Source organism: Triticum aestivum, chromosome 5B (assembly GCF_018294505.1).
Source record: "Triticum aestivum cultivar Chinese Spring chromosome 5B, IWGSC CS RefSeq v2.1, whole genome shotgun sequence".
NCBI classification, from domain to species: domain Eukaryota; kingdom Viridiplantae; phylum Streptophyta; class Magnoliopsida; order Poales; family Poaceae; genus Triticum; species Triticum aestivum.
Window position 1 is genome coordinate 513,722,801 of NC_057807.1, and position 14,928 is coordinate 513,737,728.

A 14,928-nucleotide genomic window follows, 5' to 3' on the forward strand; every position below is an offset into this window, starting at 1 on the left:
GTGGCCACAATATGGGCTGCAATGCTAACAAAAAGAATATGGGCTCCAAAAAAAACCTTAAGAATTAGCAAATGGGCTGTAAATTATTAGAAATAATGGCAGATGGGTTGTATGCTGTTTTCCACAGATTTGAGGCTTTCCTAAAAAAAGGTTGACGCACAAGCAGTGATGGTTGGATGTCCATCCAATGGCTGTCGTGCTTCTTCAATCTCTGCTCTTCCTGCTCCAGCCGCTCAAACAAGCGTCGGCGGGACTGCCTGCTCCCTCCTCCCCGCGGCTGGCTGTGCTACCGCGCAGGCCTCACCGCCCCACCGTACTCCCATCGCTGGCCTAGCCATCCCTCTACTCACCCACACCTGCTGTTATTCTCCGGCGATGGCAGACGAACCAGTAAACCCTTGTTCAGTCGTACTCCCCTCCGCGTGGGAAACAACTGCTGAGTCTTCCCTGCCTCCATGTCGTTCCCTTCCTAGGCCTCGCCATCGTCCACCGCCCTGGTGCTCTCGGCACGTCCTGGTCAACATGGTCAACGACCAACATGCATCTGAAGTGGATTGTACGTGGAGAGGCCGACAGCTAGATCCACGGCCGCACGCAAGGAAATGCCTCCTTATTATGCGCAAAATAATGATTCGTCTACCTGACATCAGGGACCCACCGAAATGGCCTCAGTATTTCACGAAAAAAACGTTACCTCCGCTGACAGCTCGGACCCACCAGCTATATCTTCGCATGCAAGGAAGTGCCTCCTTATTACGCACAAAAAAAATGAATACCCCCCTGTTAGCTGGGACCCAGTATAGTGGCAGGCTGACTTGTGGGCCTACTAAGTTGACGGGGACGGAGGGCTTTGTCAACTTAGTCAATATGCACGATTCTAGCTCCAGTGACCGTACGATGTCCATCCAACGGCCGTAGTGCTTCTTCAACCTCTAGTCTTCTTGCTCCAGCCGCCCAAACCAGCGCCGGTCGTGCTTCGTGCTCCTGCCTCCCATGGCCGGCTGCGATGCGGCGGAGGCCTCACCGCCCCCTACTACTCCCACCGCTGGCTAGGCCATCCCTCTACTCACCCACACCCCCTGTTATTCTGCGGTGACGGCAGCCTCACACCACAGCGAACCAGTGAACCCTCGTACTCCTCTACACGTGGGCATCCACTGCCGCGTCTTCCCCGGCTCCACGTCGTCCCCTTCCTAGGCCTCACCGTCGTCCACTGCCCTGGTGCTCTCGGCGCGGCGTGGTCAACGTGGTCAAGGAACGGCTTCCATCGGACGTGGACTGTACGTGGAGAGGCTGACAGCTGGGTCCACGGCTGCAGCAAGGAAGTGCCTCCTTATTACGCGCAAAATTATTATTCCTCCACCTGACAGCGGGGACCCACTAGACGGGCAACCATATTTCGCGAAAAAAACGTTTCCCCCCTGACTGTTGGGACCCACCAGCTACACCTTCGCATGCAATGAAGTGTGTCCGGGCAAAAAAAATGATTCGCCCCCTGATTGCTGGGACCCACCAGCTACATCTTCGCACGCAAGGAAGTGCCTGACAGTCGGGACCCACCTGGTCGAAGCGTACGTAGCATTGTCATTCTGGTCACGAACGTGTCCGTACATACTGGTCGATGTAGAGGCGCGCGACCGTCGGGATACTGTTTATCTCCACCGTCGACCTCCTCCAGCCTCCACGGGCTACCATCGACCTCCTCCAGCCTCCACGAGCTCCTGTTCATCCAGCCTCCACCGCGCGCTACTCCACCGGCTACTGTTCAACCACCCCTCCATGGGCACCCCTCCACCGTCTACTATTCATCCAGCCCTCCACACCACGGGGTCCTATTCAACCACCCCTCCACGGCCACCCCTCCACTGTCTACTGTTCATCCAGCCCTCCACACCACGGGTTCCTGTTCATCCAGAGGGAACGCCACCGCTCACTGTTCCTCCACCCCCCCCCCACAACGCTCACTGTTCATCCCAGAGGCAGCATTGATCGGCTTCAGTTAGCAGCAGTAGCGAAAGAATCGCTCCATCGGGTTCAGTTAACAGCCATCGATCGATCGCTCGGGTTCAGTAACGCGTAGCCTACAGTGCAATCGCCCGGGTTCAGTTAGAGCCCAACGCCTCGCTCAACTTCAGTTAGAGCCAACGCCTCGCACACACACGCGCGTACGTACGAGAGAAACGTGCATCGCTCCGCCCCCGACCTCCCACCGTAACCGGCAACTCCCCGAAATTTTCCTCCCCCTCGCTTCTACCATGGTTTTTTCTGTCATGGACGGCCCAAAGAATGTCATGCAGCTGCGTCTCCGGCCTGCCCAGCACGAAAAGCCCATTTTCTGTCATGATTTTTTGTCATAGAAGTAGGAGCCCACCACATCTATGATGATACCGGGTTTTGCCACAATTATTGTCATAGAAGTGTCATATGTATGACAGAAAAAAAAATTGTTCGGCCCAAAATGTCACGGATGTGTCTTTTTTTTGTAGTGCTAGGGCGCGCCCTCCTATCTCATGGGCCCCCTGGACCTCCTCCGACCTCAACTCCAACTCCATATATACCGTCTCGGGGAGAAAAAATCAAGGAGAAAGTTTCATCGCGTTTCACGACACGGAGCCGCCGCCAAGCCCTAATCTCTCTCGGGAGGGCTGATCTGGAGTCTGTTCAGGGCTCCGGAGAGGGGGATTCGTCGCCGTCGTCATCATTAACCATCCTCCATCACCAATTTCATGATGCTCACCGTCGTGCGTGAGTAATTCCATCGTAGGCTTGCTGGACGGTGATGGGTTGGATGAGATTTACCATGTAATCAAGTTAGTTTTGTTAGGGTTTGATCCCTAGTATCCACTATGTTCTGAGATTGATGTTGCTATGATTTTGCTATGCTTAATGCTTGTCACTAGGGCCCGAGTGCCATGATTTCAGATCTGAACCTATTATGTTTTCAGGAATATATGTGTGTTATAGATCCTATCTTGCAAGTCTATAGTCATCTATTATGTGTTATGATCCGACAACCCCGAAGTGACAATAATCGGGATACTTCTCGGTGATGACCGTAGGGGAGTTCATGTATTCACTATGTGTTAATGCTTTGGTCCGGTTCTCTATTAAAAGGAGGCCTTAATATCCCTTAGTTTCCGCTAGGACCCCGCTGCCACGGGAGGGTAGGACAAAAGATGTCATGCAAGTTCTTTTCCATAAGCACGTATGACTATTTACGGAATACATGCCTACATTACATTGATGAATTGGAACTAGTTCTATATCACCCTATGTTATAACTATTGCATGAGGAATCGCATCCGGCATAATTATCCATCACTGATCCATTGCCTACGAGCTTTTCACATATTGTTCTTCGCTTATTTACTTTTCCGTTGCTACTGTTACAACTACTACAAAAACCCAAAAACATTTATCTTTACTGTTGCTACCGTTACCTTTATTATCATACCACCTTTGCTACTAAATACTTTGCTGCAGATACTAAGTTATCCAGGTGTGGTTGAATTGACAACTCAACTGCTAATACTCAAGAATATTCTTTGGCTCCCCTTGCGTCGAATCAATAAATTTGGGTTGTACTTCACCCTCGAAAGCTGTTGCGATCCCCTACACTTGTGGGTTATCAAGACTAATTTCTGGCGCCGTTGCCGGGGAGCATAGCTCTATTCTCTGAGCACTTGGGATTTATATCTGTTGATCACTATGAAGAACTTGAAAGACGCTAAGACCAAGATTTTGCCCTCAACTACGAGGGGAGGTAAGGAACTGCCATCTAGCTCTGCACTAGATTCTCCTTCCGTTATTAGTAGGCTTGCGACACCTAAACCTGCTACTGCTATGAATTCTGATATGTCACATGTTATTGATGATGCCACTTCTGCTATGCATGATGAAACTACTTCTGTGCGTGATACTACTTTGCCATCAGGTGAATTTCTTGATGAACAACTTGCTAGAGTTAGGGGGAATGAAAATATTGAAGAACCTATTATTGATGATAGTGATGATGAACGTTCCCCCAATGATTATGTATTACCTGTTGTTCCTAAGGGTTATGTTATGAATGAAGCAGCTGCTATGCAAATTCTTGCTTGCAATGATAGAAATGATCTTAAGAAATTATTAGCTAAATGGAAGCAGCAGTCTCTTAATGCTAGAATGAAACCCGATCCTGCTTTTGCTACTTCACCTATCTGTGTTACTGATAAGGATTATGAATTCTCTGTTGATCCTGATATTATTACTTTAGTTGAATCTGATCCTTTTTATGGTCTTGAATCTGAAACTGTTGTGGCACATCTTACCAAGTTGAATGATATAGCCACCCTATTTACTCATGATGAGAAGTCTCGCTTTTTATATATCCTTAAGATATTTTCGTTCTCATTAAAGGGTGATGCTAAGACTTGGTATAATTCTCTTGCTCCTGGTTGTGTACGTAGTCCCCAGGATATGATTTATTACTTCTCTCCTAAATATTTCCCTACTCATAAGAAACAAGCTGCCTTGCAGGAAATATATAATTTTGTGCAAATCAAAGAAGAGAGTCTCCCACAAGCTTGGAGGAGGCTTCTCCGGTTACTCAAGGCTTTGCCTGATCATCCTCTTAAGAAAAATGAAATACTTGATATCTTTTATAATGGACTAACCGATGCTTCCAAGGACTACTTGGATAGTTGTGTTGGTTGTGTTTTCAGGGAAAGAACAATTGACGAAGCTGAAATATTATTGAACAATGTGTTGACTAATGAAAATAATTGGACTCTTCCCGAGCCAGTTCCTGAAGTAATTCCTAAACCAATTGAGCCAACTCCTGAGCCTATTCCTAAACCCACTCCGAAGAAGAGAGGTGTTTTATTTCTCAGTCCTGAAGATATGCAAGAGGCAAAGAAGTCAATGAAAGAAAAAGGTATTAAAGCTGAAGATGTTAAGAATTTACCACCTATTGAAGAAATACATGGTCTTAATTTACCACCTGAAGAACCACATTGTCTTGATAACCCGACACAAGTAGTAAAGGTAAATTCTCTCTATAGATATGATAAAGTTGAAGTACCCTCTACTAAATTTCATAGCCCATGCTTAGATGAATTTGATGACTTTATGGCTAGACAAGAAAGTTTTAATGCTTATGTTGGTAGAGAGTTAAAGAATAATGCTTTCGAGATAGGACGCATAGGTGATAATCTGGCTAGAGTTAAAGATGAACTTCACCGCGTTAGCAAATATGCTTCTATGGTTGCTACTCAAGCTGAGCAAGTACTCAAAGCTCAAAATGATTTGCTTAATGAGTTGAATAATAAAAATGACTTTGCTGTTAGAGTGGCTACTAGAACTGGTAGAATGACTCAGGAACCTTTGTATCCTGAAGGCCACCCTAAAAGAATTGAACAAGATTCTCAGAATAATAATCTAGATGTTCCTAGTTCTTCTAAGAAGAAGAAAAAGAAGAATGATAGGACTTTGCAAACTTCTAGTGAACCTAATGTAGAAACACTTGAGAATCCCAATGATACTTCTATCTCTGATGCTGAAACACAATCCGGAGATGAACATGAACCTAATGATAATGCTAATAATGATGTTCATGTAGATGCTCAACCTAGTAAAAACAATGATGTAGAGATTGAAACTGTTGTTGATCTTGATAACCCACAATCAAAGAATCAACATTATGATAAGAGAGATTTTGTTGCTAGGAAGCACGGGAAAGAAAGAGAACCATGGGTTCAGAAACCCATGCCCTTTCCTCCTAAACCATCCAAGTCAAAGGATGATGAGGATTTTGAGCGCTTTGCTGAAATGATTAGACCTATTTTCTTACGTATGCGCTTAACTGATATGCTGAAAGTAAATCCTTATGCTAAATATATGAAGGATATCATCACAAATAAAAGAAAGATACCGGAAGCTAAAATTTCCACCATGCTTGCCAATTACACTTTTAAGGGTGGAATACCAAAGAAACTTGGAGATCCGGGTGTGCCAACTATACCATGCTCTATTAAAAGAAAATATGTTAGAACTGCTTTATGTGATCTTGGAGTCGGTGCTAGTGTTATGCCTCTCTCTTTATATCGTAGACTTGAATTGAATAGGTTGACACCTACTGAAATATCCTTGCAAATGGCTGATAAATCAACTGCTATACGTGTTGGTATTTGTGAGGATGTGCCTGTTGTGGTTGCAAATGTCACTATCTTAACGGACTTTGTTATTCTTGATATTCCCGAGGACGATAGTATGTCTATTATCCTTGGTAGACCTTTTCTTAATACTGCAGGGGCTGTTATTGATTGCAACAAAGGCAATGTCACTTTTCATGTTAATGGTAATGAGCATACGGTACACTTTCTGAGGAAACAATCTCAAGTTCATAGTATCAATTTTATTGAAAAAGTTCCAACTATCATTTTTGGAGGTTTTGAATTTCCTCTCCCTACTGTCAAGAAAAAGTATGATATTCTTATTGTTGGGGATTTTCATATCCCGTTGAGGTAACTTAGTGTTATTCGAAATTTCTTCGGTTCCGTGTTATTCGGAATGAGTTTGTTAACAAGACTTGATCAACCTTGTTAGTGGATTCATTTTGATGATCACGAGATGGATGAAACTAGAAGGCACAACCTTCTGTACCCTCTTTTTACTTTCTGTTATTTAGAATAAATAAAGTAAAAATAGTATGTCTGTCTGTTTTCTGATTTATCCGTGCATTAAAAATTAGTCCGAAAATAAAAGTTCTCCAAATGCCCTACAAATTTAGTATGATTTTTTCTGGAATATTTTAGGATTTTAGGCACTAAAAACACTGTAGGAGGGCCAAACACCAGGCCATGAGAGAGGAGGGCACCCCCCCTGTAGGGCGCGCCCTCCTATCTCGTGGGCCCCTGGTGGCTCCCCTCCACTTATGCCAGCACCCACACACTTCATCTTCTACCCAAAAAAATCCCCATCCAGCTCAAGCCCGAGTTCTAGCTCGTTTTGCTGCGATTTTCGATCTCTTAGCTCAAAGCTCCATTCGCAAAACTGTTTTGGGAGATTGTTGCTTGGTATGTGACTCCTCCATTGGTCCAATTAGTTCTTGTTCTAGTGCTTTATTCATTGCAAATTTTTGCTTCTTAGGTGACCATGTTCTTGAGCTTGCATATTAAATTTTTGAGGTCCCAAGCAATTCCAATGCATGATATAGGCTCTAGGCACTTGTAGGAGTAGTTGCTATCAATCCTGTTTAGTTTTATCTACTTTTATTTTGAAGTTACTAAAATTTCAGAAATTTTCAGAAAAAGAAATATGCTTAGAAGAATGTACCAAGGTGGTTCCTCGGCAAAGAAAGGGCCCAGGATTGCTATACGTGAACAAGATGTTAATTTGCCAAGGGACGCAATTGTACGGGCTTGTGAGTGGCCATCCGATGATTTTATGGTCGAAGCAGGCTTTAAGGAAGAATTTGACGCGTATGTGCGTAATGCCAAGCTGGAGGACTTCTTACAAGATAAGTGTCCTCAATATTATCAATTGACCGATTCCTTTGTGCGGAGGTTCGAATATATTTCTTCGCGTAATTCTCCTAGTGTTATGTTTGATAAATTCTCCTAGTGTTATGTTTGATATTTATGATACATCTTATACCATGGATTTAGAGGATTTTACAACTGCATGCAAACTCCCTTAGTGGGGTAATATTAATGATCCTCCCAAGTCTGAAGTTAGAAATTTTCTTGCTAGTATTACTGTGGGGAATCTAGGGACGTAACACAAGCTACCATAGGGAGTATTCATTTTCCTGCTATACATTACTTTGCTCTCTTTATTGGTAGATGCATTAACGGTAAGGACGAAGTATGTCACATGTGTGCCCCTGATCTTTGTGTCCTCAATAGTGCTGTGTCAGGTTATAAAGGCTATAACTTGGGGGCAATAGTTGCACGTAGGTTGCATAATAATAGTAAAAGGGGAAATTTCTTTGGAGGAATTTATGCAACCCGTGTGGCTAATTTTCTTAATATAGCTCCACGAGAGGGGGATATGATTGTACCTCCTGTTTATTTGCATAAAGAAGCTATATTTGATCATCATTTTCTTGAGAGGAATGAACAATTCCTCCATTATCGACTAATCTATGACAGACGCAATGTTGTCCCTGTTACTCTTCCTGCTCCCTACCTTTTTGATTATCAGGCAAAAGGAAGATATGTTATCACCAGGGAAGAAGCAGCTGAATACGAGAGGGGAATGGAGGCAGCTCGCCAACATGCTGCTGCTCAGGAGGCGGTCGCCTCTGCATCTCAGTACTACCCCAGTTTCACTTATGGATATCAGCCAGGCGGTCCTTGGCATTAAACCAACTTAGGCCAAAAGCCTAAGCTTGGGGGAGTACGTATTTCTCACCGACTTTACATTCACGTTCACACACTAGTCGTCGGTGCTCATACTCTTTCATTGTATTATCCATGCTAGTTTAAATTTCTTTTTCTAGTTTTCTTCTTGTGTGTTTGATAAACCTTGAGAAAAACCAAAAAATTAGTTAGTTTAATTTCCATGCTTGTAGTAGAAATTAAAATGAAAACCCAAAAAGATTTCTCATTCTTCTTTTACTTGTTGGGATCTTTCCCATGTAAATAGTTTTATTTTATTTCCTTTCTTTTGGGGGTCGAGAAGACCATATTGAAAATGCTTAGTGGCTCTTATATGCATGATTGATTATTTATATTTAGAGCCCATATTACTTGTCTTATCTCTTGAGTTGAATGCTCGCAGATTCCAGCTTAGTCCAATGCACGTGTGTAAAGGCATATTTATCCCCAAGGTGTTTTGGTGATTGATGACAATGCTTTTGCGGACTAATCGTGTGCGTTGAGTTTTTCAGAGATTCATCCTTTGCCACGAGATGATTACCTCTTCCCCCAAAAGCTCCATTGTTGCTCCAAGCTCCATTTTCGCCTGATCTCTCTCCCTAGCCAATCAAACTTGTTGATTTGCTCGGGATTGGTTGAGAAGGCCCCGATCTACACTTCCACCAAGAGAAATTTGATTCCCCCCACTAATCCCTAGCGGATCTTGTTACTCTTGGGTGTTTGAGCACCTTAGACGGTTGAGGTCACCTTGGAGCCATAGTCCATTGTGGTGAAGCTTCATGGTGTCGTTGGGAGCCTCCAATTAAGTTGTGGAGATTGCCCCAACCTTGTTTGTAAAGGTTCGGTCGCCGCCTTCAAGGGCACCAATAGTGGAATGACGGCATGTCGCATTGTATGAGGGCATGAGGAGAATACGATGGCCCTAGTGGCTTCTTGGGGAGCATTGTGCCACCACACCGCTCTAACGGAGACGTACTTCCCCTTAAAAGGAAGGAACTTCGGTAACACATCCTCGTCTTCATCGGCTCCACTCTTGGTTATTTCATGCCTTTACTTTTGCAAGCTTACTTGTGTTGTATCCCTTGCTTGCTTATGTGCTAGTTGTTATTGCATCATATAGGTTGCTCACGTAGTTGCATATCTAGACAACCTATTTTGTTGCAAAGATTAATTTGGTAAAGAAAAGCTTAAAAATTGTTAGTTGCCTATTCACCCCCCCCCCTCTAGTCAACTATATCGATCCTTTCAATTGGTATCAAAGCCTCATCTCTTTATTAAGGACTTTGCCGTCCGAAGAGTATGGTTGACACCACAGACGGTGCGGAGGAGCACTCCGGTGTGAATCCTATCTCGTCTACGGCCGATGGGGGAACCTCGGCCTCTTGTGAGGAATTCAATGTGGCTTTAGACACATTGAAAAACTCCATGACGACCGAGGTTGAAAGCATGTTTACTAAATTCCTAGAAGGACTTAAACTGTCTACCTCGCCGATGAAAGTGGGTGATCCCACTAACAAGGTGACGGATGCTACCTCCGACAAGGGGGAAGCTAACAGTGAAAAGGTTCCTTCTACTAGTGGTAGAAATGGCACCGGCATCTATGCCCATGTGGAACCTCCAACTTATGGTGGACCGATTCCCTCTACTCATTTAAATCATGCCGGTCCTCCTCCTAAGATTGAGAAAAATGAGGATTTTGATTCTTGGGTGTATCGCTTCAAGCGTCATTTAAAGCATGTGAATACTAATCTTTGGAGAATCATTGAAGAAGGTTTCTATCCACATGACCCAAGCAACTTCACCCCTAGAGAGGCCATGGATAATCAATTCAATGAGAATGCTCTCTACATCATCCAAGAATCAATTATCCCCGAAGATCTCCCTCATCTTCAACCCTACGCCGTGGCCAAAGACGCGTGGCATTGCGTTGTGTCTCTCTATCGGGGAAGTGCGAGCATTCAACACTCCAATTATGAAGTGGTGCAAGATGAAGCCGATGAGTTTGCTATGAAGGAAAATGAAGAACCTCGTGAGCTCTTTCGGAGAGTAACCAAACTTGCGGTCTCACTCCGAGATCATGGGAGCAAGGACACGGATGACAATTGGATCAAGCGCAAGTTTCTCAAGGCCATGATACCCTACAACAAGGCCATGTCCTCCATCATTCGCCAAAGACCGGACTTCCACTCCATGACCTCGAGTGAAGTGTTGGATGAGTTTGTTGCAACGAGCATCTTGGACAAGACCGTCGATAACGCGGTTCTTCGGTCTCAAAGGGCACATGGCTCTTGCTTCAAGGCAATTTTGGAGCAAGAAGAACTCAAGACCCAACTTCAACAAGAATAACTCAAGTGGTTTCAAGGGAAAGCAACGAGTTAGAACTTGTTACAATTGTGGTAACGTGAGCCATTTCGTTGCGGATTGTCCTTACGTGAAGCAATGGCCATGACATCCGTTGCCATTGCCACAACTCCCCGAATGTCTCTCTTCGATTCACCCAACGAGAACATCATCGCCAAGTGCCTCATGGCTAAAGCAACCAACAAGGTAACCCCCAACATCAAAACCGCCATCATTCCTAATCCCTCTTTGACAGATAGCATTGATGATAGTGAGGGGTCTAATGAGGAAGTAAATGGATTTGAGTCCTTTATGAGTAAGCTCAAGGGCAAATCCAAGAAGCACTTTGTTGCTCTCTTGGAACAACTTGGTGAAGCCAATGACATGATCGAGGCTCACGAAGAAACCATCTCTAAGATGGAAGGTCATAGTCGTGACTATGCCGATGAGATATCGAATCTCTCTAATGCTCTTGAGGAAGAGCGTGGGCATCGTTTGGCTCTTGAGGAGTCAAAAAACGATGACCACGCCAAATTAAAGAAAGATCTTGATCATGCTCTTGTTGTGTCTCGTGTGCTAACTTCCGAGAAGGCTAAACTTGGGGTTGATCATGCTAGACTCAAGGAGGAGTTTGATGTACTTGACAAGGCCCACAAGGTCTTGAAGGGTGCTCATGCAAACCTCAAGGAGTCTCATGCTCAACTCCAAGTTAAGCTAACCAAGGAAAAGGCCACATTTCCTCACATGGTCTTGATTGATAATGCAAATGCTACTAACCCGTGTTGTGAGCATGTGCATCTTGTGGAGGAGAATGCCATGTTGAAGGAACAACTCGAGAAAGGCCTTGTGTCATGCATACAAGGTGAGAAGAACCTAAATGACCTTTTGAGCAATCAAAAGGAAGTTGTGGCCAAGGAGGGAGTTGGGTTCTCACCCAAGTCCAAGAACAAGAAGAAGAACGAGAAGAAGAATGACAAGACCAAACGACCTCCCCCGCTTAAGCAAACTTTTGTGAAGGAGGGAGAGGGTGCTCCTAAGGAGAAGAAGAACAATGCGAGGAGTGGTGATGCCAAAATGGGCAAAGCCATCTCTTCCAACAAAGCCGGCGACTTTAACCCTTCTTATGTGTTGTGCCGTGCTAGTGATGGGCATGTTTATGCTAAATTTGTTGGTTCTTCTTATGAGTACATTGAATGGTCTATTTGGGTTTCTAAGACCCTTGTTACTAACATCAAAGGACCCATTACTAAATGGGTACCTAAAACCAAGCATTGATCTCTTGTAGGTGTTTGCTTTCGGTGGGGGATCATGGTTGCTCGATAGTGGAGCAACAAATCATATGACCGGGAGCAAGGACTTGGTGGTGGACGTGTAAAAGATCCCATCTATGCCCACCAATGTCGAGTGGGGTGATGCCTCACATTCTAAGGTATTGGGTCTTGGCAAGGTTGTCATTTCTCATGATCTAACGATCGAGAAAGTCATGCTTGTTGAGTCCCTTGCGTACAACTTACTTTCCGTTTGTCAACTTGCACTCATGGGCTTTGCACCTTCTTTGATGTTGATACAGTGGCCCTCTTGTGGAGCAAGACTCTTAAAGTAGCCTTTGTTGGGCATGTCAAGAATGGTCTCTATGTGATTAACTTTTCGGAGCGACCCACTAAGACCGCGACATGCCTAATGGATAAAGTTGATGTGGGATGGCTTTGGCATCACCGTTTAGCCCACGTCAATATGAGATCTTTGCAAAGTCTTCTCAAGGGGGACCATGTCCGTGGACTAACAAATGTTAGCTTTGGCAAAGATTGTGCTTGCAGTGCTTGTATCGAAGGAAAGCTTCATGAGATGGATCACCCTCCCACGACTATCATCTATTCGAAGAGACCCTTGGAGCTCCTTCACATGGACCTCTTTGGGCCTCCATCCTTTGATAGTCTTGGGGGAAGAAAGTATTGCTTGGTGGTTGTGGATGATTATTCAAGGTACACGTGGGTATATTTCTTCAAGAGGAAGAGTGAAACTCAACAAACTGTCATCGACTTTGCAAATGAAGCTCAACGACAACATGATGCAAAGATCTTGACAATAAGAAGTGACAACGGCACCGAGTTCAAGAACTACACCTTGGATAAGTTCCTTAGTGATGAGGGGATCAAGCATCAATATTCCGCTCCATACACCCCTCAACAAAATGGTGTTGCGGAGAGGAAGAACCGGACGTTGATGGATGCGGCAACGACCATGATGGCGGAGTTCAAGTCTCCATACAACTTTTGGGCCGAAGCCATCAACACCGCGTGTCATGCATCAAATCGGCTCTATCTCCGCAAAGGCTTGAACAAGACTCCTTATGAAATTCTCACCAGTAACAAGCCCAATCTCAAGTACTTCCGGGTGTTCGGGTGTAAGTGTTTCATTCTCAAGAAAGGTGTTTGTTTGTCTAAATTTGAGGCTAGAGCTTATGAGGGCATATTTGTTGGTTATGCTACAAACTCTCGTGCTTACCGTGTCCTCAACAAGTTCACCGGACTCATTGAGGAGACGTGTAATGTGGAGTTTGACGAAAATAACGGCTCCCAAGTGGAGCAAAGTGGTACTTGTGATGTAGGTGATGAAATTCCTCCCCAAGCCATAAGAAGAATGGGTATTGGTCATATTCTACCCACTGAGGAACCCCTTGTGGCTGAAGGAGAAGGACAATGCTCCACTCAAGTGTAGCCATCACCTCCCCAAGACCCACACGCTTCCGAAGAACAAAGTGAAGGCCCTCAACCTCATGAACAAGACCAAGGGCAAGATCAACCTCAAGATGGTGGTGAACCACCAAATGATGCCCAAGGTCAAGTTCTCCCCCTCGAGCAAGTTCACGATCAAGAGCAAGCTCAAGATCTTGAACAAGCTCAAGACGGTGCTCAAGATAATCAAGTTGATCCTCCTCCTTCCACATCCAAGGAGGAATTAGAGCGTCGTGCCGCGAAAATTGCTTCCAAGCTCACCACCAAAGGCCATCTCATGGAGAATGTGGTTGGAAGCCTAAGAAAGGGGGTAAGCACTCGTAGACAATTAGCAAACTATTGTGAAAATCACGCGTTTGTCTCTTTTGTTGAACCCCAAAAGGTCTTTGAGGCGCTCGAAGATTCGGATTGGCTCAATGCCATGCATGAAGAACTCAACAACTTTGAGTACAACAAGGTGTGGAGATTGGTGCCACGGCCGTCAGGGAACCATAACGTCATTGGAACCAAGTGGATTTTCAAGAACAAGCAAGACGCTCATGGGAACATCATTCGCAACAAGGCAAGATTGGTAGCACAAGGCTACTCCCAAGTCGAGGGTATCAACTATGGTGAAACCTTTGCTCCCGTTGCTCGCCTTGAATCCATTCATTTGTTGATTTCTTATGCTTCCCATCATAACTTTAAGTTACAACAAATGGATGTGAAAAGTTCTTTTCTTAATGGTCCTATTAATGAGCTGGTTTATGTCAAGCAACCCCCCGGGTTCGAGGATCCTTACTTCCCGGATCATGTGTATCAACTCGATAAGGCACTCTATGGCCTTAAATAAGCCCCACGTGCGTGGTATGACCACCTTACCGAGTTGTTACAAGATCGTGGATTTGAAGTTGGGAAAATTGATCCCACTCTTTTTACTAAGAAGGTCAAAGGGGAGTTGTTTGTGTGCCAACTATATGTTGATGACATTATCTTTGGTTCCCCTAACAAAGCTTTCAATGAAGAATTTGCCGCTCTCATGACCTCTAAGTTCAAGATGTCTTCGATGGGAGAGTTGAAGTTCTTCCTTGGTTTTGATATCAAACAAAGAAGAGAAGGAACCTTCATCAACCAAGCCAAATACACTCAAGACATGCTTAAAAGATTCAAGCTAAGTGATGTCAAGCCGGCTTCTACTCCAATGCCTACCAAGTGCCAACTTGACATTGATCCCAATGGTAAAGCGGTGGATCAAAAGGTATATCGCTCTATGATTGGATCCTTGCTTTACCTTTGTGCATCTAGACCAGATATCATGTTGAGTGTGGGAATGTGTGCATGGTTCAAGCCGCACCAAAGGAAAGCCACTATGTGGCGGTCAAGCGAATCTTTCGATATTTGGCTCATACCCCAAACTTTGGCCTATGGTACCGAAGGGGAGCAAACTTCAAGCTCGAAGGATTTACGGATTCCGATTGGGTAGGAGACAAGGTGGATAGGAAGTCCACTTCCGG